The following is a 24,921-nucleotide window of genomic DNA, read 5'->3' on the forward strand; positions in this document are numbered from 1 at the left end:
AAACTACAAAATATTTTTGAGAAAAAACTTGAAGATCCTAAATAAATACAGTACTACACTTAGGTGTCTTTCAGTAGATGAATGGATAAAAATAATGTGGTGTATATATTCAATGGAATATTACTCAGTTTTAAAGAAGAATGAAATTATGGCATTTGTGGGTAAATGGATGGAGTTGGAGAATATCACATTAAATAAAATAAGTCAATCCCAAAAAACCAAAGGGCGAATGTTTTTTCTAATGTGTGGATCCTAATTCACAGGGGTGTGTGTGTGTGGGGGGGTTAAACATAGACAAGAGGATAGAGTTACCTCAGATTAGGTAGAGGGAAGGGGAGAGGATGTGGGGATAAGACAAATAGTTGAATGAAACAGACTGCATGACCAATGTGAAATTATATCCCATCTGTGTATGATATATAAAAGTGTATTCTACTGTGATGTGTAACTAATTAAAACAAATTTAAAAAGTCAACCTCCCCCCCACCTCTTGGCACTGGGGATTGAACCCAGAGATGCTTTACCACTTAGCTACATCCTCAGTCCTCATTATTTTATTTATTTATTTTTAAATTTTGAGACAGGGTCTCACTAAGTTTCTGCGGATCTCACTGAATTGCTAAGGCTGGTCTCAAACTTGTGATCCTTCTGCTTTAACCTCCCAAAGCACTGGAATTCTATTGTGCACCACCATGATCGGCAAGATATCAAATTGATCTGTAGAGTTAGTCCCAGCAGCCTTTTTTTTTAAGAAATTGACACTCTGATAGTAAAATTTGTATAGTAATACATAGACTCTACTTCATGGTTTGACAGACTACTACTTGCAAGCCAAACTGGCTCACTGTCTGTTTTTTGGAAATTGTGTCATTGCAACACTGCCACACTTAATGTATTTGTGTATTGTGCATAGATGCTTTTACAATAACGTGGCAGAGTCAAGTAGTTGTTACAGAGACCAACATGGTCTACAAAACTTAAAACACTGTCCGGCCTTTTACAGCAAAAATTTGCAGACCCCTGGCCTAGAGTATCCAAAGCAAATTTGAAAAACAAAAAAATGGAGGACTTATTTAATTTCAAGACTTACTCTAAAGCTACAGTAATGAAAAGAGTGAAATAATTGATCATAGGCATAGAACAGGGAAACAGACCATAGAAATAGTCTTAAACAAATGTGGTAAATTGATTTTGACAAAGGTACCAACGTAATTCAGTGGGATATAGTTAATTTTTTTTCACAAATAGTAGTTAGGAACACTGGATGTCAAATTTGGAGAAATTGAAACTCATACTTGATTTTACAGAATAATCAAAAGTTAGCTTAAAATAACCTGATAGTCTTGATGTAAGAGGCTAGAATTCTAGTGAAAACATAAGAGAAAATCTTCTACTAAAGAATTCTCAGGACGTATAAACCACAAACCATAAAATTAAAAATTCTTAATTGGATTTTATCAAAATTTAAAAAACACATACAAGGGCCTGTGGCTATAGCTCAGTCGTAGAATGCTTGCCTAGCATGTGTGAGGCACTGGGTTTGATCCTCAGCACCACATAAAAGTAAATAAAATAAAGACATTCTGTCTATCTACAACTACCAAAAAAATTAAAAAAAAAACACGTACAAGGATACCATTAGAATAATGCAAAGGCAACATATATTCTGAGAGGAAATAGAATAATATATGTATATCTGACAAAGAACATGATTCCAGAATATATAAAGACTATAGAGTGTTATAATAGCAAATATTTTTGTTTCCAGTACACAACCCAATTAAAGGACCAGTTTAAATATATATGTTACCAAAGTAGATATGGTTAGCAAAGTAGAAAATAAGCATGAAAACATGCTCAATATCAGGTGCTTAGTCATTAGGGGAAAGTGAATTAAAACCATAGAGAGATCAAGAGATCTCGATTCACACTTATTAGAATAATTTAAAATTTTGACATAAACAAGTGTTAAGAATGTGGAACAGGGGCTGGGGATGTGGCTCAAGCGGTAGCATGCTCGCCTGGCATGCATGTGGCCCGGGTTCAATCCTCAGCAACACATACAAACAAAGATGTTGTGTCTGCCGAAAAACTAAAAAATAAATATTAAAATATTCTCTCTCTCTCTCTCTCTCTCTCTCTCTCTCTCTCTCTCTCTCTCTCTCTCTCTCCTCTCTCTCTCTCTCTCTCTCTCTCTCTCTTTCTCTCTCTCTCTCTCTCTCAAAAAAATGTGGAACAACTGGAATTCTCATTTTGTTGGTGAGAATTCAAAATGTTAAGGCCACTTTGGAAACATTTTGTCATTTCTCCTAAGATTGTACTTCCATACAGGCCAGCAGTTTCACACCTTGGTAATTACTCAGATGAAATGAAAGCTTATTATGTTCACAGAAAACCCTGCAGGTATATGCTGATAGTGGCTCTATGTGTGATTTTCAAAAATTGGAAACAACTCAAATGTCTCTCTATTGGGGAATGAATAAACAGTAGTATGTGCATACAGTAGTATGTGCATACAGTAGTATGTGCATACAGTGGCATAGTACTCATTCGTAAAGGAATGAACTGTTGACATTTGCAGAAACATGCCTGCATCTCAGATACATTAAGCTAGGTGAAGGAAACCAGAATTAAAAAGCTGAATATCATATGATTCTATTTGTATGGTATCTGGAAAAGATACAACTATAAGAACAGGAAATAGATCAGTGGTTCTCTGGGCTTGTATGGAGAGTACATAGGGGAATAGGAGAATCCTGGGAGGTGATGCAATTGCTCTTTATTGACATTGATGTAGCCAATGTACAATTGTATGCATCTGTCAAAACTTGCAGACCTGAGCCAGACATGGTGGCACACATCTATAATCCCAACTACTTGAGAGGTTGAGGCATGAGGATTGCAAGTTCGAGGCCAACCTGAGCAATTTAATGAGACCCTAACTCAATTTTTTTTAAATGGCTGGGGGTTGTAACAGTGGGAAAACACTTGTCAAGCATGTGCGAGGCCCTGGGTTTAGTCTCCAGGACCACCACCAAAAAAAAAAAAAAAGTGCATACCTGAATAACCTGTATATTAATAAGGGTGACTTTAAATTATGTAAGTTAAATCCTGGTTTTTAAATAGGATTTTTAGAAAGTGAGAAACTGATCCTTGAAGCATTGCAAATGTAAAAGATTCCTCATCATATCTTAGTAATTAATGTGCATGCTTACTTAGTTTACCATTGAAACTAACCTAAGTGAAGAAATAGTATATTTTAGAAGATAGGATGTTGTTTAACTGCTTTTTGCTGACTTTGGCAAATAAAGAGAGATTAAAGATGATATGCCATTATTCAGTACCTGACTGTAATTTGTATCAGTGAATTGGTTAGCGTTAATATGTAGTTCATATGATTTTTATAATATCAGTTCATCCAGATGCATTTTATGATGTCATATACCTTTTGATATCAATAGATTTCCATTGCCAGAGCTTGGAAATGTAAAACATAGCTATACAGAATATTTGGATTCTATCCAAATCCATGTAGGTATATGACAAGTTTTTGACAGAAAAAAAGAAGTATTGTTGAGGACGTAAAGCAACTGAAATTCACATTGATTACTGGTGGGATGCAAAATGGTATAGACAATATGGAAAATAGTTTAATAGCTTTTTGTGGTAAAAGTAGGCATAACTTTATATTACATGATCAAACAGTTCTATTCCTAGATATTGCTGGTGGTGGTGGTGAAGAGAATGACTCATGTTCACCCCACCCCTGAAGACTTACTGGAATGTTTATAGTAGCTTCATTTGTAATAGCCTCAGACTGGAACATTTCGAAAAACCTATCAACAAGTGAATGTGGTTATAGGCAAGTGATGGGATTCTACATAGCAATAAAAATTAACAAACTACTGATACATTGCAATGATATGGAAGTATCTCAGACAGGATTTAATGAAAAAGCTAAATACAAAATACATATGATTTTATTTAGGTAAGACCCTAGAAAAGATAAATCTATAGTTAGAAAAAACAGATCATGATTGCCTAGGGCTGAGGTTATGGATTGAAGTTAGGATTTGCGTGGAGAAGGGTACAACTGAACCTTTTGGGATGATCAGAATATTCTGTATTGTGAATATAGTATATAATTTTACACATTTGCCAAAACTCATTGAACCTTATGCTTAAAATGCTTGCCTTTTATTGTATGTAAATTATATCTTCAAAGTTGATTTTTTTATTTTTTAAAGAATTTTAGATAAAAACTTTATGACAGTGTCAGGACAGATTTCCATGATTTTTAAATAAGTTCATGTTTAAAAAAATCTTCAGAATAGCAGTAATAAATAAGATTGAGAGTTAAAACATTGTTTTCCAGCAAATATTCATACACATATCAGAATAAAATAGTTTGCCTATGATTTTAAGGTTTAAATTTTACAACTTAATATTTTATGGAGGGCTGGAGTTGTAGCGCAGTGGTAGAGCAATTGCCTTGTATGTGTGAGGCACTGGGTTCGATTCCCAGCACCACATATAAATAAGCAAATACAGTAAAAGTCCATCAACAACTAAAAAACTTAAAAAGAAAAGAATATTTTATGATTATATAAACACTTTGAGGGAAGTTTGAAATCTTTGTTGTTATGCTATTGAATCCTGATATCTGGAGCCTGGGAATGTAGCTGAAAGATAGTGTGCTTGCCTAGTATGCACAGGATTGTTCTGGATTTGACCTCAAGCACAAGGAAGGCAAGAGAAGAGCTGATATGTCCTTATGATATGTTGAAAAGAGACTTTAGGTTTATACAATATTTGAGTAACACTATCTAGGACCCAAGTGCCTTATGTCTTCCTGCCCTTCCATTCTCAATATATTGGTATGTTACCTCTGCTAGGTACTTGAGGTCTCTGGATGGCAGCCCCAGATATGGGCATTCATATTTGTGGATGTAACATCTGTGCAAGAAAAATGGAAAGTAAGGAAAACTTTCTAGAAACCTGTGTTCATGGCTCAACAAGCAAACTGTCAAGGGAACGAGACTTCCTGAGTGGCTTAAGTCAATCATTAGGGCTAGAAAGGTGTCGAGCCTCCTCTGAATGACTTGGCAAATGAAAGGAGGGTAAATAAAGTCAGGGTTCTTCTATCCGAAAACTGGGAGAATGATTGTTCAGTAACCAAATATCTGTTGTATCAGATTACATTAAGACTGTGAAGGAGAGGCTCAGTAAATTATACAAAGAAATTATAGAAGCCATCTTGATAGTAAATGTATGTTCTCAGCTGATGAAGATGTAGTCCAATAATTATCCATATTTTTATGACCTAGTCATTATTGTATTCTTCAGTATACTGTAATCTATCCTATGTCTTCATGACATTAAGAAATGTTCCAGCTGGGTACAGTGCCACAGGCCTGGTAATCTCAGCCAAGGCAAGAGGATGCTAAAGCAAGAGTATCATAAGTTCAAGACCAACCTAGGTAACTTAGTGAGACTGTCTCAAAATAAGAAAGTACTGGAGATATAAGTCAGTGGTCAACTTTCTGGCACCAGGTTCTATCTCCGTTGGTGGGGAGGGATTGGCAGAGATTCCTGAGACTGGGAGTATGGTTCAGTGGTAGAATACTTACCTGGCCAGCTAAACTGGAGGGTCCTGAATTTGATTCTCAGCTCTTTGAAAAGAAACACTAAAGCCCCTATCAGGCTTCTAATTTCTAATCAGCTAACCTTTAAAAATCAGTTTAAATGTCACTTCATTTTGGTCTTTAAACACTGTTAGTCATTTTTATCTGGAGAGTCTGTGTCTTTATTCCCTCTATACTATTCTACTTATTAGCACTTGTTAAAAAATTACAATGTACTTCACCTGAAAATAGTTACATAATTACCTACATTTAATACATTAACATTTTTCACTATTTGTTTATGTTTATTTTGCGATAAAATGTTATAGTTGAAGCTCTTTCCCACCCAACTCATGTCATTGTCTTAAGCTTATGATTATCTTTTTCAATATGGAAATATTAACAGCTGTAATTTCTGCTTATCTCTTATATGTAGGTATCCTCCAGCATTGTGTTAATTTTTCATTTTCCTTTAAATCTGTACCTTGGGTGAGTTTTATTATGTCCAAAAGAGTTAAAGTGTGAAAATATTTTGTTTATTTTTTTCTCTAGTTCCCCACCTTTTTCTGAGCTTTATATTATCCTTCACTAAGCTTCACAGCAACCTACAATATACATCTGGAATTAAACTCATTGGTCAAAAAAAAAAAACAACTTATCCCTCTCTACTTGTTTCCTTTCAGCTATGGTTTTTCTTTCCACTTGATTGAAACTACAAACTTTGAAGTCATTCATTACACATGTATAAAAACTAAGTGTCAATAAATACTATAAATACTAAGATGAATAAATGACCACTTTTTTCTTTGTGTTTTCTCTCCCCATATTCAGCTTATCATCTACACTTATTTATTCTGCATATCAACTAACTCATTTTTCCTTTCATAATTTACTGCTCCATGTTTCTTATTTTGCTTTTTTCTCATATGGGTCATTAAATGATGATGTTTCCTAATACTTTTATTTTAGTAGCAGTTGCCTTTTTTTGTGGGGGGGGTACTCGGGGGCACTCAACCGCTGAGCCACATCCCCAGCCCTGTATTTTTATTTTTATTTTTTTATTGGTTGTTCAAAACATTACAAAGATTGCAGAATCACATCGGTTACACATCCACATTTTTACATAATGCCATATTAGTAACTGTTGTATTTAGAATTTAGAGACAGGGTCTCACTGAGTTACTTAGTGCCTATTGCTGAGGCTGGCTTTTAACTCATGATCTTCTTACCTCACCCTTGTAAGCCACTGGGATTACAGATGTGCACCACTTGCCCGGCAGCAATTGCCTTTTTTTTTTTTTAAGTTGTAGGTGGACACAATATCTTTATTTCATTTTTATGTGGTGCTGAGGATTGGAAGAAGTGCCTCACATGTGATGGGCGCACACTCTACTACTGAGCTACAATGCTAGCCCCAGCAATTGCCTTTTATTGTTTAGTTTATAATTCCTTCATAGTTTTCAGTATATATTTAAATTCAGTATATACTTAAATTTCCAGACCCATCTTGTTTTGATGTGTGTATTCAATTGTCACATCTTTAGAATGTGTCCACTTAAAGTAGTGATCTGAAAACCCTTCAACTGTGAGTTTCTGAGACTGCTTATATTTTAATATTTACAGCTATATTTTGAATTAATATTACATAACTGAAGTTATGAATGTTCACTCTTTCAGAATTTACCAGGCAGTCATCATTCACCTGCTTTCTTCTGAATGTTATAGGATGGGAAAAACTACAACTAAGAATTACTGTTTTTTAAAAAGAATTACCTTTAAAGTTACTATTTGTAGTTTATTTGCTGCTCAATTTAAGTTTTTATAGTTGTCATATATAGAATAATGGGACATAATTTAATACTGCTTTTTTTCTGGGTAGCAAGGCTGGGAGGATGCTTTATTTAAAGTCATATTTTCCATTGTATTTTTTTAAAGTATGATGTATATTAACTATTTCTCAAAATACTTGCCTGTTTCCTCTGTAGATTTGATAATGGGCTGCATTAAAAGTAAAGAAAACAAAAGTCCAGCTATTAAATATAGAACTGAAAACACTCCAGAGCCTGTCAGTACAAGTGTCAGCCATTATGGAGCAGAGCACACTGCAGTGGCACCATCATCTTCAGCAAAAGGAACTTTGGTTAATTTTAGCAATCTTTCCATAACACCATTTGGAGGATCCTCAGGGGTGACTCCTTTTGGAGGAGCATCTTCCTCATTCTCAGTGGTGCCAAGTTCATATCCTACTGGTTTAACAGGTGAAATTTAAATGGATAATTATGTTGCCTGTTTGAGAACATAACCTTGGGCAGTACATACTTATGGTCTATTTGCTAAGAAAAATATCTTACTGGAGGACTTTTAAAAATTGTATATGTGAAAATTCAATATCTAACATAAAAATTAAAGTCAATATATATATATGGTTCTGGGAAATTTGGTGACAGTTTGATAGGGTAATACTTTTAATTATTTCATTAATTTACCAGTAATTATTAAGCAATTAATATGTGGCAGACACTGGGAAAATGAAGATTAAAAACATACATTCCTCTTCCAAGAATCTTATAACTTCTCAGGATTAGAAAGTGCTAACTAGTATTAAAGTAATCCAGTAGTTACTTAATAAGTGTTAATTATTTGGCATTACAGTCACGATAATGCAGTATTTCTATCAGATACTATGATTTATAAAAGAAAAATCCTGAGGCTCAGAAAAAATTTTCCCCCAGAGATTATAAGCATAAGAGCTTGGATTCAGTGTCATACTGCAGGACTCCCATTTTTACATTATCATATCTTTTCAGAGAACAGCAAGAAGAGATAGTTGACAATCTTCCATGGATACAGAATGCCCTAAAAAAGTAGATTTTAAAAACTTGAAAAAGAGAAAATGAGCTCTTACATTACATGAGGGCTCCCGCATCAGGATGCTTTTCCCTTGAAATAACAAAGCACAGGTAGCTAAAGCAAAGAAGATGAACTTCAAGATTCATTTGTGTGGCAGTTCCATGATATCAACAGGATTTGGGTTTATTTCATCTGTTTCCTTTTTATCCTTAGGCATAAACAGCTACCAGCATCAAATGGAGTAACATATGTCCTTATTTTTTAAAAAAATTTATTTATTTATTTATTTATGTATCTTTTAGTTTTAGGTGGACACATTATTTTGTTTTTATGTGGTGTTGAGGATCAAACCTCTGCCTTATGCATGCTAGGTGAGCACTCTGCCACTGAGCCACAACCCTAGCCCTAACATATGTCCTTATTAACAGCCTGTGGGGGCAAAGGAGAAATCTCTGTCACAAGCATGGATTATAAATTTGTCTCCTCAGTTTGTTCACCTCTGAACCAATAATAGTGAGGACTGCCATACACTGATTCTGTTAGACAACATTTGGAGAATATTGGACATCACCACAATCACAGTCCTAATTCCAGCGTTCTGACTGCAAATATTTCAATAATCTATGGCCATGATGATATTTCTGTCATTAGTAAAAAGTTTAACTTATTTTCAGGATTATATGTTTTTGAAAGTTACTAATTCAAAATGATTAAAATAAATTTTAATACTTAAAAGACATACTTTAGTTACTTTAAATTTTTATTGATGTGCATAGTGGACATGGTGGTGCACACCTGTAATCCAAACAACTGTGTAGGCTGAGGCAGGAAGATCACAAGTTTGAGGCCAACTATGGCAATTTACAGAGACCTTTTTTCAAAATAAAAAGGGCTATGACTGGGGATGTAGCTTAGTGGTAGAACTACAATCTGGGTGCAATCTCCAGTACTGAAGAAAAAGAAAAAGTATTTATTCATATGAAATACCCCATTCAAAGATGTTCACTTATTAACTCTTGTAAAAAACAGAGTGTCTTTGCATATAGGTATAAGAGATGGGCAAGACAAACAAGGCTTCTCTCCTGATAGAGTTTACCTAATAATGTTGATTGAACAATAATTAGTGAACAAACAACTAAATAAGTTGAGATCAGTATTTCTTAATTCTATGAAGGAACTAGCAAGAATAATTGGTAATGATCCTGTAGTTGATCAGGGAAAGCCTCCTTGAGAAGAAATCATTTTAACTGATATTTGATTAATGAGAATGAACTATCTGCAGACCTCAGGAAAGAGCAGAATTTCTAGGAAGAGGGAATAACAAACACAAAGTTCAAGAGAAACAAATGGACTGGAAAGTTTTTAAGAACTGGTGGGAAGAACAATGTAGGCAGAGAGGAGAGTTGTATGATGTGATATTGATGTTAGGATACCACTATTACTTAGTACTACATAGACTCTAGTAAGGAGTTTGGATTTTTTCTGAAGCTGGGAAGAAGCTCATCAAGATTATATGTAAAGGATTTTGCATAATGGAATTCCCTTTTAAAAAAAATCATTCTTGCTGCTCTGTGGAGAAGTAGATTAATTAGCCAGTACTCATAGCCCCAGCAGTCCCAGTAAGAAATGACATGGATTGGGATTTAGGGGGCAGCAGTGGAAATGGAAAATAGATAAATGAAATATTATAGATGTAGAACTGGTAGTATTAGTAGTAGAATTGGCTCAAGTTATTACCTGACTTGATTCTAGTGCTATTTGCTTAAATAGAGAGGATTTGGGTAAATACAGGTTAGAGAAGAAAAATCAAGAGCTTCATTTTGTACATGTTTTAAATGGTTATTACACATTTAGTAGTGATGTCAAAAAGCAGTTGGTACATGACTAAAACTTGGGATAGAAGCCAGATGAATGAACTTTGGTTTGCTATTATTTTATATTTAGAGACAGTAGATTTTATACTGCTTTTTACATTTTGCATTTAGAGACAGTACGTTTTATACTGCTTTCTACATTTCATATTTTTACTTAGTCTGTAATTTTACTAACTGCCTTTCTTCCTACCATTAAAAAAAATCTATTGATGGATGCATGTAAACTAACCATTGATATTTGCCAAGTCAGCGGAATTACATTGAGTAAAATATATAAATATTGAAATTAAGAATATGTTGGAAGAGAGCTCAGTGATAGAGCATTTGCCTTTCTTGTGCGATGCCCTTGCTTGTGCGATGCCCTTGCTTGTGCGATGCCTTGCTTGATCTCTAGCACTGAAAAAAAAATTAAAAAAGAATAAGTTCAAATCTATAGTACAATCTAGTGACCATAGCTAATAACAACGTATTGTAGTCTTCAAATTTGCTGAGAAATTTTAAGTTTTCTCACCAAAAAAAAAAGAAATATGTGAAGCAATGCATATGTGAATTAACTTGATTTAACCATTTCACAGTGTATTCATGTTTCAAAACATTGTGTCATATGTGATAAATATATACAATAAAAACGAATTATATATTATGGGAAGTTTAGCCAGAATACCTGTCTGAAATAATTTTAAGCACTGACAAGTCATGCATATTGTATACATTTGTTCTATTGTTATTTGTTTTGCTTACATATAATAGTTTGGCTGTTCAGTGCGCTCTTCTCTTAAGCATCTGCACATGTTGCTAAATATGAGTTATTTTTGGAATTTATACTTTATAATTCATATCGGCCATGCCATTAAACTTCCACGACAAACCCAACAGTTTTATTTTTAAGGTAAGTATATAGTAAGTTAATCTTACTAAAACCCTAGTGTTTAGTATTAATGATTATGGATGTAAATGTTCACCTGTTGTTTATAAGAAGTTGAGAAGATTAATGTCAGTAGTCTATAGTGCTCCAGTAGTGTTCTTCCTTCCAAAGAATTGGTTCGAAATTTGACTGTCTTTTCAAGCCAGAGGCATTGGTTCAGAATCAAAATTAAATTTTTTTCCGAGTCTATAGAGTTTTAGAATATGTAAACTACAGTGATTTTGTGGAAGGTCTTAAGAGAACATCTCATTATTTAAACTCCAGCTGCTTAGAGCCCCAACTTTTAGAAGCCCCAATTGTCTAAAAATAGATTTTGAAAACTAGAGAGAAAAAATAAGATTTTTGCTGGCAATATTTTTTTATTTCTCTTTTGTTTCATTTTATCTATATAATTTACCTTGGTCTTTTTTTCCTTTGCTAGGTGGTGTTACTATATTTGTGGCCTTATATGATTATGAAGCTAGAACTACAGAAGATCTTTCATTTAAGAAGGGTGAAAGATTTCAAATAATTAACAATACATAAGTGTTGAGTATTCTGAGAGGGAGAAATACAGACAGACTCTTGTTCTTTACATTGAAACTTATAAGCTAGTTTATGATCTGGAGATAAGCATGACAGGGTATGAATCTCTGACCTCTGTGCTGGATAGATTTAGTTCCTTGAGACACGTGACATAATACTGCCTATAGAAGTTACTACTTCTACAAATTGTGCTGCTGTGGTTCAGCCATAAAGAGTAGAGATTTAAGAATGAAGACTTGTAGCTAATAAAATTTTTTTTTTAAATGAAGAGTTACTGAGGGGGCATATGCAAATATATTACTTTAAAAATCTTTTATAAAGAAAATTCTTTGTTCCTATTTAAGTATCCAGATGATTTAAAGATCTTTTCTTTTTTCTAAAAAACAAAGCCAAAAAGTTGAATAAGGAACTTTTGTACTCCCAAATGGACTAAATTAAGTTGCTTTTTCCTTATGTAACTCTCAAGACTTTCTGTCATTTAGTGATCCACATAGAAAATTTGATCCTTGTTTTGGAAAACCAGCCCATAATTTCATTAGCAAGCATAACAATCACTTATAACTTCTTGAAATATATACTTATAGTCCCTTTGATTCCAGTCATGTTTCCCTCTATCCTTGTTTCCATCTGTTACCAGTTATTGTTCTAGAATGTAAAATACGATCATGACTGACTTGCTTTAAAGCAAGTCAAAAAACAAAAAACAAAAAACAAAAAAACATGAGTAGCCATCGTTCCCTGAGGATTTATTATGTGTTTCTTCAAATCCTTTTTAACTCTACCAATCAGCCATACTGTAGTAGGTGGAATTTTCTAAGTACACTAGAGTTTCTTGCCCTTTCCATGCCTTCACACATACTACTTTTTTCTGGAGTGACTGTTTCTCCATTCTCCTCCTTCTCTCCCTTTTTCTGTCGCTTCCTTTGTGCTGGGGATTGAACCCAGGGCCTCCTGTATATTAGACAAGTGTTCTAACATTTATGCTCTACAACCCATGTCCTGCTATATTGTTTCTATTAGGTATTAACATAGCACCTTATGCAGACTTCAGTCCCAGCTCCCAGGGAACTTTTAATTTGTCACTTAGCTTGTCATTCTTTTAGGTTAGTAGTTCTCAACCTGGGGCAAAATTACCTGGGAGATATTTGGCAATGGCTGGAAATATTTTTGGTTGTCATCAGGGTGTTGCTACTGTCATCTACGAAGTAGAGGCCAGTGATATTGGTAAACATCCTACTATGCATGCAGCAAAGATTTATCAAATCCAAAATGTCAGTATTATTGAGGCTGCAAAACCCCACTCTAGACTGAGTTATTTAAATTTAAGGACTGTCTTTTTACCTTTTTTCCACACATCCTGAGTGGCATCTATCACTCAGTAGGTATTCGGTTCATATGAATCATGATTGCTTATCAGGATCAAATACAATTCTATTTGTATGTTTCAAAATAATTAACGTACTAGAAAACCAAAAACCAAATGTACGAGTTTGTAAATGTTTGAATTACCAAAGGGCTTTCCATTTCAGTTTTTGAGAGCAAAATCAATGAATATTTTTAAAATTTTGGTATAAAAAATACATTTAATCTTTTTTTTTTTAATTTTTTTTTTTTTTGGTCAATGGTGCCTCACACATGCTAGGCAAGCACTCTGCCACTGAGCCACAACCCTATCCCTACACTTAATTTTAAGTAGTGAATGTCATGTACATCATCCTTATTAGAGACTAATATTTGTTCTTTTCATATTACTTTTGTAACAGTCAAGGTTTTTATACCACAAACCATATAGTTCTCATATTCTGAATTATGACTTAATTTGTGTATATTGAATTATTTTTAGATAACATTTTTCTAGAAATTGAGCTTTTTATTATTGTTTATTTGTAATTGCTTTTCTATAAGGAGTGCTCAGGCCTCATAATTTTTTTTTTCTAAAATGACTAAAACAAGAACATTATAATTTTGTGTACTGTTAAAAAGAAAAGCATTCAACAACAACAAAGAACTATTGATATGTGCTAAAACATAGATTAACCTTGAAAAAAATATATGCTGAGTGAAAAGCCAGTCACAAAAGACCACATAAATCATTCCATTTATATGAAATGCCCACAATATTCATATCCATAGAGATGGACAGCAGTTAAGTGGTTGCCAATAGTGGAAGGGGTTGGAGGTGATTACTCATAAGTATTGGGGTTCTTTTGTGGTAGTAAAAAATATTCTAAAATTTATTATGAAATGGCTATACAGCTCTATGAATATATTAAAAACCACTAAGTTTGTACCTTAAATTGGGGAGTATTATGGTAAGCAAATTATCTCAAGCTCTTAAGAAATTCAGACAAAGATGAATAATTTGAAAGTTTATTCAAAACTACTTAGTTCAGTATAGTTTATTGTCTTAGGTTGAAAGAATTGTGAAGAGGAATAAAAGATACTATAATTGAATTTTTAGTGTATGGTGTTTGGGGCTTTTGTTGTTGATTTATTGTAGTAGTATGTAATTATACTTTTGCTTAGTCTTAATTTCTTTAATTCATTTAACTTATTTTTAAAATGTTGTTCTTTTACAAAGTTGAGTTTAATTCTTGATCAAGTGAATGCATAAGTAGAAAAATGGAAGTTATATCTTTCATTTACTTGAAATAAGAAAATGCAATATATTATACGTTGTAGTAATTGTTGTTTTATGTGTTTCAGGGAAGGAGACTGGTGGGAAGCAAGATCAATTGCTACAGGAAAGAATGGTTTCATCCCTAGCAATTATGTAGCGCCTGCAGATTCCATTCAGGCAGAAGAGTATGGCAGTACTTCATATTTTATTGATTATTTTGATTTTTAAAATGTTTTAATGCACATTCTACTTAGCCACAATTTTACACACACACAATTACATACCAGTCTTAATACAGCTAATGTATCATTAATAGATGTTACTTGAGAATTCATAATTAATGCTGTAGCATCTGCTTAGATTGGTATCCTGAGTAAATCTTAATCATATTTTTATGCCTTGTCTTTTTCCTTTAGTTTTCCACTTAGTTTTTAAAATTATCTAGTCCTTTTCATATTCTGCAGACTTTCTTCAAAATTTACCTCAGAGAGGAGATTGTTTCAGTGTTTAACTACTTGATTTAGGTATTTGCATTGTGGTTATGTAGGACAGTATCCTTGTCTTCTACAAAGCATACACTGAAGTATTTAGGGTAATGATTCAGCATTTTGGCAACATTCAGTCAGTTCAAAGGGGAAAAAAGATGTAAACACATGCACCCAACATATAAAGGAAGGTGGGAAATAAAGAATATAACAAAGTAAAATATTAACAGCTGGGGAACTTGGGAGTTCTGTGTACTATTCTTACAACTTCTAAAATGTTAGAAGTCAGTTTCAATAACATATTACTTTTTTGGTCCAACTAGTTGTTCTGGAATCCATAAATAATAACCTCTTTTTCATATTACAACAGTTAACACAGCATCTTGCATATAGCTAGGGGTTATCAATACTTGTTTGTTTTATTAACATTTGCCTCAATTACTATTTTTACTATAACATTTGTTACTTTTGTTCTTTTGCCTTCTTCACTGTTCTGTGAGTCTTTTCATAGCAAAGATTGTCATTTTTATTCATTAAACTTTATTAAATCAAACTCATATGAAATTAGAGTTCCTCATAATTTGAATATTATATACTTAGATCTTATCAATACAGGTGATCACATGTTATCAGAGAACAACTTCTGTTCTTCCTACCTGTATGTGTCACTGACAGAAAAGATCTGTTATTCTGTCTTTCTCCATTTGCTGTTTCCATGACTGCCAGGTAGAGTTCCAGTGACATGTTGAGTAGTCAGTACATGGAAATACTATCAGATATTTTAACAGTGATATTTGTAAATTCTTATTTAATAAATAAAAATTTATGTTTTACTATATCCTAAGCATGTTCTGTAGCTATTCTTTGTCAGCTCTCCTATCCTATTTCACTCTTATTTATTTATGAATATAATTTTTCTGACCTTCAAACCTTCCCAACTCAAAACATCATTAATATTTTTTTTTTCTAGATGGTATTTTGGCAAAATGGGGAGAAAAGATGCTGAAAGATTACTTTTGAATCCTGGCAATCAACGAGGTATATTCTTAGTAAGAAAGTGAAACCACTAAAGGTATGATTACTATTATATTAATATAAAATTTTGTTTGTCCAGTATTTTAAGAAAGAGATAATAAGCATTTATTTTCTTTCTCCCAGGTGCTTATTTCCTCTCTATTCATGATTGGGATGAAGTAAGGGGTGACAATGTGAAACACTACAAAATTAGAAAACTTGACAATGATGGCTACTATATAACAACCAGAGCACAATTTGACACTCTGCAGAAATTGGTGAAACACTACACAGCTAAAAATTATTTCCTCATGCTCTGTTGTATGAGAACAAAATTCATGTCCTCATCTCTCTTAAGGGTTAGCATACTACTACTTTATACACAGTATGTGCCCAGTGTATGTTAGTATTCTAGTTTTAAAATGAGAACAGGTAGTTCTTAGTATCTGAATTGGGTTATTGGATAGTGTGCTAAAATTAGACTGTTGTTGAAATTTTTATATCTTACAAGCATAATTTTTACAGTGGAGTTCCATTTCATAATGTACAAATACATTTTGAGGCTGGGTGCAGTGGCACATGCCTTAAATCCCAGCAGTTCCAGAGACTGAGACCAGGAGGAGAGTGGGTCCAAAGCCAGCCTCAGCCAAAAGCAAGGCATTAAACAACTCAGTGAGACCCTGTCTCTAAATAAAATACAAAATATGGTGTGTCTCAGTGGTTGAGTGTCCCTGAATTCAATGCCCAGTACTCCCTCCCCCAAAATATATTATGGAAATAAATGAAAAACATAAAAGCAAATATTTTATTTATAAACACAGGTAAGTAGCTAAAGCTAAACACTTTGACACAAAAAGCTGTATCACATATCCTCTTGGATTACCTTCCCCTTCAGCGGCTGATCTCCTAAGATTTCCTAGAATATAAACCCAATAAAATATGGTCTGAAGGTATATTTTTCTTAGAAGATTAACCTGTGGCAACTATAGATATTCTTGTCTTTCAAAGATTTTGGAAATATTCAACTGTGGAGTCTTATGTCTCAGAATTTTTCATTATCAATTCATTATGTAAATGCATCTAAGTCTTTAAATTATTAGTACTGGAGGAGGGAAAGTTTCCATGGTAATATCTTCTTCAATGACAGGTAACTATAAACTGAGTCTACCAAGTCAATCAGCAGTCTTGACATCAATCAAATATGTTACCAAGCAGTGCCAACACATAATTGCCCTTGCTAGAATAGAAAATTTGTGTGGTTGGTAACCATTCTTGATGAGAATGGGAGGAAACATGTCTCATTTACAATAAGAAAGACTGTATGAGAAAGATGCACAGATCAAGCCATTATAAATCTAAAGTTCCTTACATTGTGGCTCTCTTATTCAAAATTCAGTTAACTAAGTGAATTTTTTCCTGCTGGGAACAGTGGTGTGCATAACTGTAATCCCCATGGCTTGGGAGGCTGAGGCAGGAGGATTGCTGGTTTAAAGCCACCCTCAGCAATTTATTATGGCCTTAAGCAATTTAGCAAGATCTTGTTTCAGAATATAAAAGGGCTAGGGATGTGACTCAGTGGTAAAGTGCTGGGTTCAATCTCCAGGAAAAAAACAACAACAAAAAAGAAATAACAATTAATAAAAGCATTCTCTTAGGGATCAAATAAATCCCATTTATTAAATCAGAAATTTGGAGGTAGACAGACCTGGCTTTGAATCCCATCACTTATTAACTGTGGGACCTTGAGAAAGTTTCCTAAATTTTCCAAGCCTCATTTTTATGAGCAATTTATAAAGAGCCAAATTAACATAATAGCTAGAGCATAAGTATTCAGTAAACAATAACATAAAAATATATTTAACAAAATGTTTCACTACTTATATGTGGGTTTTTTTTTACTTCTTGTAAACAACTTCCTTTTTGTTTTTAGAGAAAAACTTATGACAGTTTTTCTATAATTTATGAGCCCTTTTTAAGCATTTATATACTCTGTAGCTTAATTTTTATACATAATTCATTTTACATTGTAGTTTTATTCATTTATCTAGAACATGCTGATGGTTTATGCCACTAGTTAACAACCGTGTGTCCAACTGTGAAACCCCAGACTCAAGGTCTAGCAAAGGATGCTTGGGAAATCCCTCGAGAATCTTTGCGACTAGAGGTTAAACTAGGACAAGGATGTTTTGGTGAAGTGTGGATGGGTAAGAAGCCTGAATTTTTGGTTTTTGTCAATTTTTAGCCACAGATTAAAGTGCCGCAATTTTATTACAAAAATATATATATAATATTAAATATGTAATATAATTGCTATTCATTGAAATTTGTTCTAAAATCCCTTAAAATATTGATTAAAATAGTAAGAGGTATTGTTTCTCTAGGAACATGGAATGGAACCACAAAAGTAGCAATCAAAACACTAAAACCAGGTACAATGATGCCAGAAGCTTTTCTTCAAGAAGCTCAGATAATGAAAAAAATTAAGACATGATAGATAAACTTGTTCCACTCTATGCTGTTGTTTCTGAAGAACCAATTTACATTATCACTGAATTTATGTCAAAAGGTAAGTGTATATTAGTATCTTTTGGAATATTCATGTTGGTAACTTCTTTACAAAAGAATCATTCATTTCAGTTTTTATAAAAATGGAGTCTTATTGCATAGTACTTTCTAATTTATGATTATTTTTGGAAGCATTTGAAAAGAGAAATGGGACATTTTGGTTTTGTTTTTGTTGTTTGCTAGTCTGGGGATTGAACTCGGGAATGCTCTACCACTAGAGTTATATTACCAGCACCCACACACACACACCCTTTTTTTAAAATTTTCTTTCTTTCTCTGTCTGTCTCTCTCTCTTTTTTTTTTTAATTGAAACAGGGTTTCACTAGGTTGTCCAGGCTGGCCTTGAATTTGCCATCCTCCTGTCTTAGCCTCCCAAATTGCTAGGATTACAGGCATGTGCCACCATGCCCAAAAAAATGTGACACTTTGTTAATGAAATAGTGGTTAGTTCCAGTTATTCCGGAGGATTTACAAAGTTTTAAAGGATGCCTAGGCAGTTTGAATTTATTTTGAAAGTAGGTGTTTTATTTTTAAATATGTTTTTTAGTTGTAGATGGACACTCAGCACCACATAAAAATAAATGAAAGTAGATTTGACTGAAGAAAAAAACAAAATATACAACAAAATATACAAACTGAGTTAAAATGAGAAAATCAGAATGATATTCATGTAGTACTGAAGCAAAGAAAAAAGGTAAAATTAAAGGAAATTTGTTTTAATGTAAACACAGTCTGTATACTCAGGACTCCTAGAAACTTCTTTTCTCCACTACTGTCAACTGCAGTTTCTCCATCTTTCAAACACAGACCACAAGGTGAGATCTTCTGTAACAGAGCTAGTTATGGCCAAGAAAAAGAGAAAAGAAAGTTGATGTTCTTTCCTCTTCATCCCTAGGCTACTGATGCTTTAGAAGAAGGACGAGTAAATCTGCAAGTATGCTTACTGGCTCAATTTTTACCCATTTGAATTTGATCTTTTTTTTTCTTTTAAGTTGTAGATGGACACAATATTTTTATTTTATTTATGTATGTTCGTGTGGTGCTGAGGATCGAACAAAATGCCTCACATGTGCTAGCAAGCACTCTACCACTAAGCCATAACCCCAGCCCTTGATCTATTTTTTAAGTTATTTTATTTTTTTACTCTCTTGAATTAAACTAAATAACTGCACAGGTTATGTTACCCTCTCTATAGTCTACCTTGTCCAATGTTATAGTTCCCTCTAGTGGTAACAAGGGCAACAACAAGACACATATTTACTATAGGAATTTTTTTTTTCTCAAAAGGGACTGAAACAAACTGACATAGCCTGTTAATTGATAGTCAAAACATACCTAAACCCAATAATTCATGGCTCTCTTTGGGAAGAGTTTCTACTGTAAACAGCTTCCTTTTCAAAGAGTACTCTGGTTTAACTAGAATACAAAGGAGAAAGGGATAAGGAAGAAATTTAAATCAAGACATTGCTAACAAAAGAAATATAATGGAAGTAAAGCTAATGGTTCACTTATCTCTGTATTACTTTAAAAATTATTTAATTTTGAGAACATGTTAGAATTCTGTGTTGTCAGATATCTAGTTTAGGATTATTTCTAGGTAAGAGGTTAAGAATACAAGATAACAAAAGTCCTTTCTAGTTTTGAAACTCAGAAATTCCCCATTTTGGTTTTTAACTTAGCAGTTGGCCCCTATAATACATCCAGACTCATTGCCTTATGTGCTCCAGTGTAAACCCACTGTTTTGGACAGATAGATTTTTTTCATTCCTTGCTTCCATTACTTGGAATTTCTTTTCCCTATCTCCTGGCCATTTGTTACATTCAGTTGTAATTTCTCTTTGTCTCCTTGAGCTTGGAGCCATTCTTCTGACTTTCTGTTTCACAGCATTGTTGTTTAAGAAAACAATCCAATTTTATGTTTTATAAAATAAATCTTAGTTTGAATTTGTCTGATGGTTTCTCTTTATTAAATTGAAGCATGTGTATGTTTTTAACTAGTGATAGAGAGAGGCAACAAATAGACATTTCTTCCTGGCTTTTCTCTTTGCTGTATTCATAGTATTTTGCTTTTCCATTATAATTTCTGCTAAAATTAAGAGACATTGGTCAAGCCAGCACTTCCACAGAAGCTCATTTAGTTATAACCATATCTGAATTCTTGAATCATATTGATTTAAAATGTTATATTTTTTTGAGGGCTGTGGCTGTGGCTCAGTGATAGAGTGTTTGCCTGGTACATGTGAGGCTTTGGGTTCGATCCTCAGAACCACATAAAAATAAATAAAATAAAGTCCATCAGCAACCGAAAAAGTATTTTTTAAAAAATATATTTTGGGATATAAAACTTAGAATCTTGATCAAAGCAGGAAAGAATGACACCAATTTGATGACATTTTCTGTAGGGAAATGGAAAATGGTACATTTTTCCTTTTTTTCATGTGTTATAAAGAGAATAAATTTCAGTTTAGGGGTCTTTTCTAGAATCTTTGAGGTAATTATTCAGAAATTTCAAAACTACAAAAGAAACTTTTTTAAAATAAAAAGTTGAGAAATTTTGTTAGAGTTTGGTTATTTGGGGGTAGAGGAATATTTATGTCAATCTTAATGTAAAATCTACTTATTTTCCATGGATATTTCACTGTCTCTTACAGGAAGTTTATTAGATTTCCTTAAGGAAGAAGATGGAAAATATTTGAAGCTTCCACAGCTGGTCAATATGGCTGCTCAGGTATTTGCATATAGATATATCAACTTGAATTGAAAGTTAACATTTAAAATGTAGAATAATCTTACCTAAATAATATGGTTTATGTAGAAAAGTAAAGGTATTTTAAAACAGAAAGGAACGTTGGAGATAATCTAGCATGAGCTCCTAGTATTACAAATAATATAGTATCTAAAGACCAGAGGGATTTAAAATTTACAAAACTTGTTCATAGCAGAACATATTAAAACTAGCTATGGAACTCCCAGTTCAGTGCTATCCCATATATTATGACCCTTTAGAAAGCATTTTCACAGATACAAAATCTATTTATATTTCAACAGATAAATCTGAGAAAATTAAAATGGCTGGGCATGGTAGCTCATGTCTGTAATTTCAGTAACTCCCAAGGCCGAGGCAGGAAGATTACAAGATCCAGGTCAGCCTTAGCAATTAAGTGAACCTCTCAGAAACTTAGTGAGACCCAGTCTCAAAATGAATAAATTAAAAGGATTCAGGGAATGTAGCTCAGTGGTAAATTGCCCTGGGTTAAATCTCCAGTAAAAAAAAAAAGAAAGAAAATTAAAATGGATGATTAGTCTTCCAAAGAAAATATTAGAAATCTAAAGTGTATGCTGAATTTTTTATTTACTATGGTCCTAAACAAAAATTAAAATGGCAATATGCTGTTAAGAATGAGTCTTTTGAGCTGGGGTTATGGCTCAACGTTAGAGTGCTTGCCTAGCACGTGCAAGGTCCTGGGTTCAATCCTAAGCACCACATAAAAATAAATAAATAAAGATACTGTGTCCATCTACAACTTAAAAAAAAAAAGTAAAAAACATCTAAATATCATGCTCCTTACCAAAAAAATATATATTAAAAAAAAAAGAATGAGTCTCTTTAGGCTAGACAGACTAGACAGAGTAGTACACACATAATCCCATTGAATCAGGAGGCCAAGGCAGGAAGATCACAAGTTTAAAGCCAACCTCAAAAGCTTAGGGAAACCCAATCTCAAAATAAAAGGGTCTAGGGATTGTAGCTCAATGGTTAATATGCACTCCTAGATTCAGTCCCTGGACCCCCCCCCAAAAAAAATCTTTTTTAATTCTCCTGAATTTTTTGTTTTATTAAAGTGTAATGTTTCTATTCAGATATATTATAGGTGTTCGAAGGACCTTTATTGAACTCAGTTGACATAACTGGTAATGCAGCTTTTACTTCTCAGTGAGCTTCCACATGGCCACAGAATCTGGCAGTTTAGAGGAACTTTATACAGAGGAACTATACATATAACACTGGCATATTCCAGGCATTGAGGTCAAAATTCTAGATACTCTGTGTTAGGGTATCTGAACCTTTTTTTTTTTTTTTAAGTCAGGTACATGTTTTAGGTTTTAGGAGCCATATACAATCTCTGTCAGACCCCATCCTCCTCCTCTTTACAACTCTTTAAAAATAGGAAAACCATTTTTAGTTCTCGGGCAATATAAAAAGAGTTTGCAGGCCACGTTAGGCAGCAAGTTCATTTACTGTTTTTCACCTGTGCTTACAGGACATCTTAGGCTGTGCCTGATGCGAACTTTGATAGACTTTTATCCAAAAGTTCTAAATAACCCTGTGACTTATCTTTTCTCCCAACTACTGACACAGGAAGACATTAGGACATTTAGCTGCTAATGGTTACTAGATACACTAAGTGGTGCCCTCAAAAAAGGTGTTAGATTTTTGGTGGTTGTGCTGGGGATGTGTCCAATTTTTAAAAGCTGGATTTAGCCTGCTTTTTTATTATAGTGTTTTCTATTTTACCTACTAGCTCCTAAGTACTATGCCTGTTACTGTCATCTCCTTTTGAGATATATGATTTTCCAGTGATCTATTAAACATTAACCAAAATTATCTTCTCCCTGGTTCCTTCTGCATCATGTTTTGTATGTATCTGTTTTTTCCTTTCCAAGATTGCTGATGGTATGGCATATATTGAAAGAATGAACTATATTCACCGAGATCTTCGAGCTGCTAATATTCTTGTAGGAGAAAATCTTGTGTGTAAAATAGCAGATTTTGATTTAGCAAGATTAATTGAAGACAATGAATACACGGCAAGACAAGGTAAGAGTACTTTTATTTAAATGCTTGTAATCTATTGTCCTTTGTTTTTTTCTCACTTAAAACTCTTTTCAATATGCAGTTTTATAGAGTAAGAATAATTACAGGTCCATCAGCAACCCACACAGGACTCTTAGATCCCCACCCATGCAAGAAACCTGGTGGTAACTGTCCCACAGGATCCTCAGCCATCACTTCTGTGTAGACTCCCATTATCAATGTGGGCTCCCCCAGTGTCCCTATAGGAACACTACAATCACTGCCATAGCTCCATACATGTGGTAGCCTGCACCTGGGGACACTGGACAGGGTCTGTAGATAGCTGCCAGTACATCTAGATCTCTGAACATGCCACCGAATGCCACTACCAGGCCAGACACAACCAACACCCTATCTCTGAAAGCAGTTGCCTCCAACTTGGGACACATTTGATGCCATCTTTAATAAGGGCAACTCCTAGCTTGGGACACAGGCTGGGGCCTAGAAGCAATATCAAGGTACCTAGAATCCCAAAATCTCCCCTCTCCCAAGCAGCTGCTAACCCCACACAGTGCTTGCAGCCACACAGCAGGTCCATAGCTAACAGAGCCTGGTACTGCTCTGTTCAACATCTCTCTCTCCACAACAGGGAAGCAGTCCCCAGGGCACAGCCCATAAGATCTCTGGAGAGAGGAGATTCTGATTGGGAAGTAGAAAGGGGCAAATGAAAAAGAGTCCAGAGACTAAATTAGAGGCCAGGAATTGTGAGGTCTCCAGGGGGGCCCAAGACGAGATCCTTGGGGTGCAGTCTCCCATGTGGATTGACAAGTGCTACACCATTTCCAGGAACTCCATCCCAAGACCAACCCTCCCACCCTAATAACCTTCACCATCCTGAGGGTGGAGACACAAGTAAACAACCCCAACTTGTAGAAGAGAAAAGAAGCAGAAAAGATACTACTGAAGTCCAACAAAACAATCCTGTATCTTCTTTTTAGATTTTTTTTCTCTTTTCTCTCTTCTCCCACGTTTACATCCCCAACATTTGTAAAACAAACAACTTTTCATAGATTAGGCTACTGATATCTGGAAGGTCTGATTACTATATTACAGTTCTATTGTATATTCTTTTATCTCCTATTTCTACATTATTCATTTCTTATTTTTTATGTTTTGTGTTTTGTATTCCCTCTACTGTCTTCCCACTAACTTGTCTCCCCCAAAACACTTTCTCTTTTCTCCTGCTACTATTCAACTTCTTTTCATTACTCTTTAACTCTTGCTAAGATCTAATAACTCTATATCCTCATCTCCCACCTTCTTAACATCTCAATCTATACTTCACTCCTGGTTCTTTGTCCATCACAGGAAATTGTAGACCTATTTGCAAACCTATTGTTTATGTTGTAGATAATGATTGAACTTGCCATTTCTGTATATTGTTACAAAGCCAGAAACATCTTAATAGCAGCTATTTGGTTTAAGGCTGCATAATTTTTGTATTGGAATCTGTGAATATTGATCTCCCCCTTAAAGGGGAGGTATTGGAGGAAATTAGGGACACTACAATCCTCCATAGTAAATAATGTGACTCCTTGAAAAAATAGAGCTGGAAGGGAAGATGAACATGAGAAACCAAGGGAA

At 34.0% G+C, this 24,921-nt stretch overlaps 1 pseudogene; it reads left to right on the plus strand.

Annotated features, from left to right (window-relative positions):
* Window positions 1–7,609: 7,609 nt before the first annotated feature.
* Window positions 7,610–24,698, plus strand: LOC144369500 (tyrosine-protein kinase Yes-like; annotated as a pseudogene).
* The last annotated feature ends 223 nt before the right edge of the window (window positions 24,699–24,921 follow it).

This window comes from Ictidomys tridecemlineatus, chromosome 12, assembly GCF_052094955.1.
Source record: "Ictidomys tridecemlineatus isolate mIctTri1 chromosome 12, mIctTri1.hap1, whole genome shotgun sequence".
NCBI classification, from domain to species: Eukaryota; Metazoa; Chordata; class Mammalia; order Rodentia; family Sciuridae; genus Ictidomys; species Ictidomys tridecemlineatus.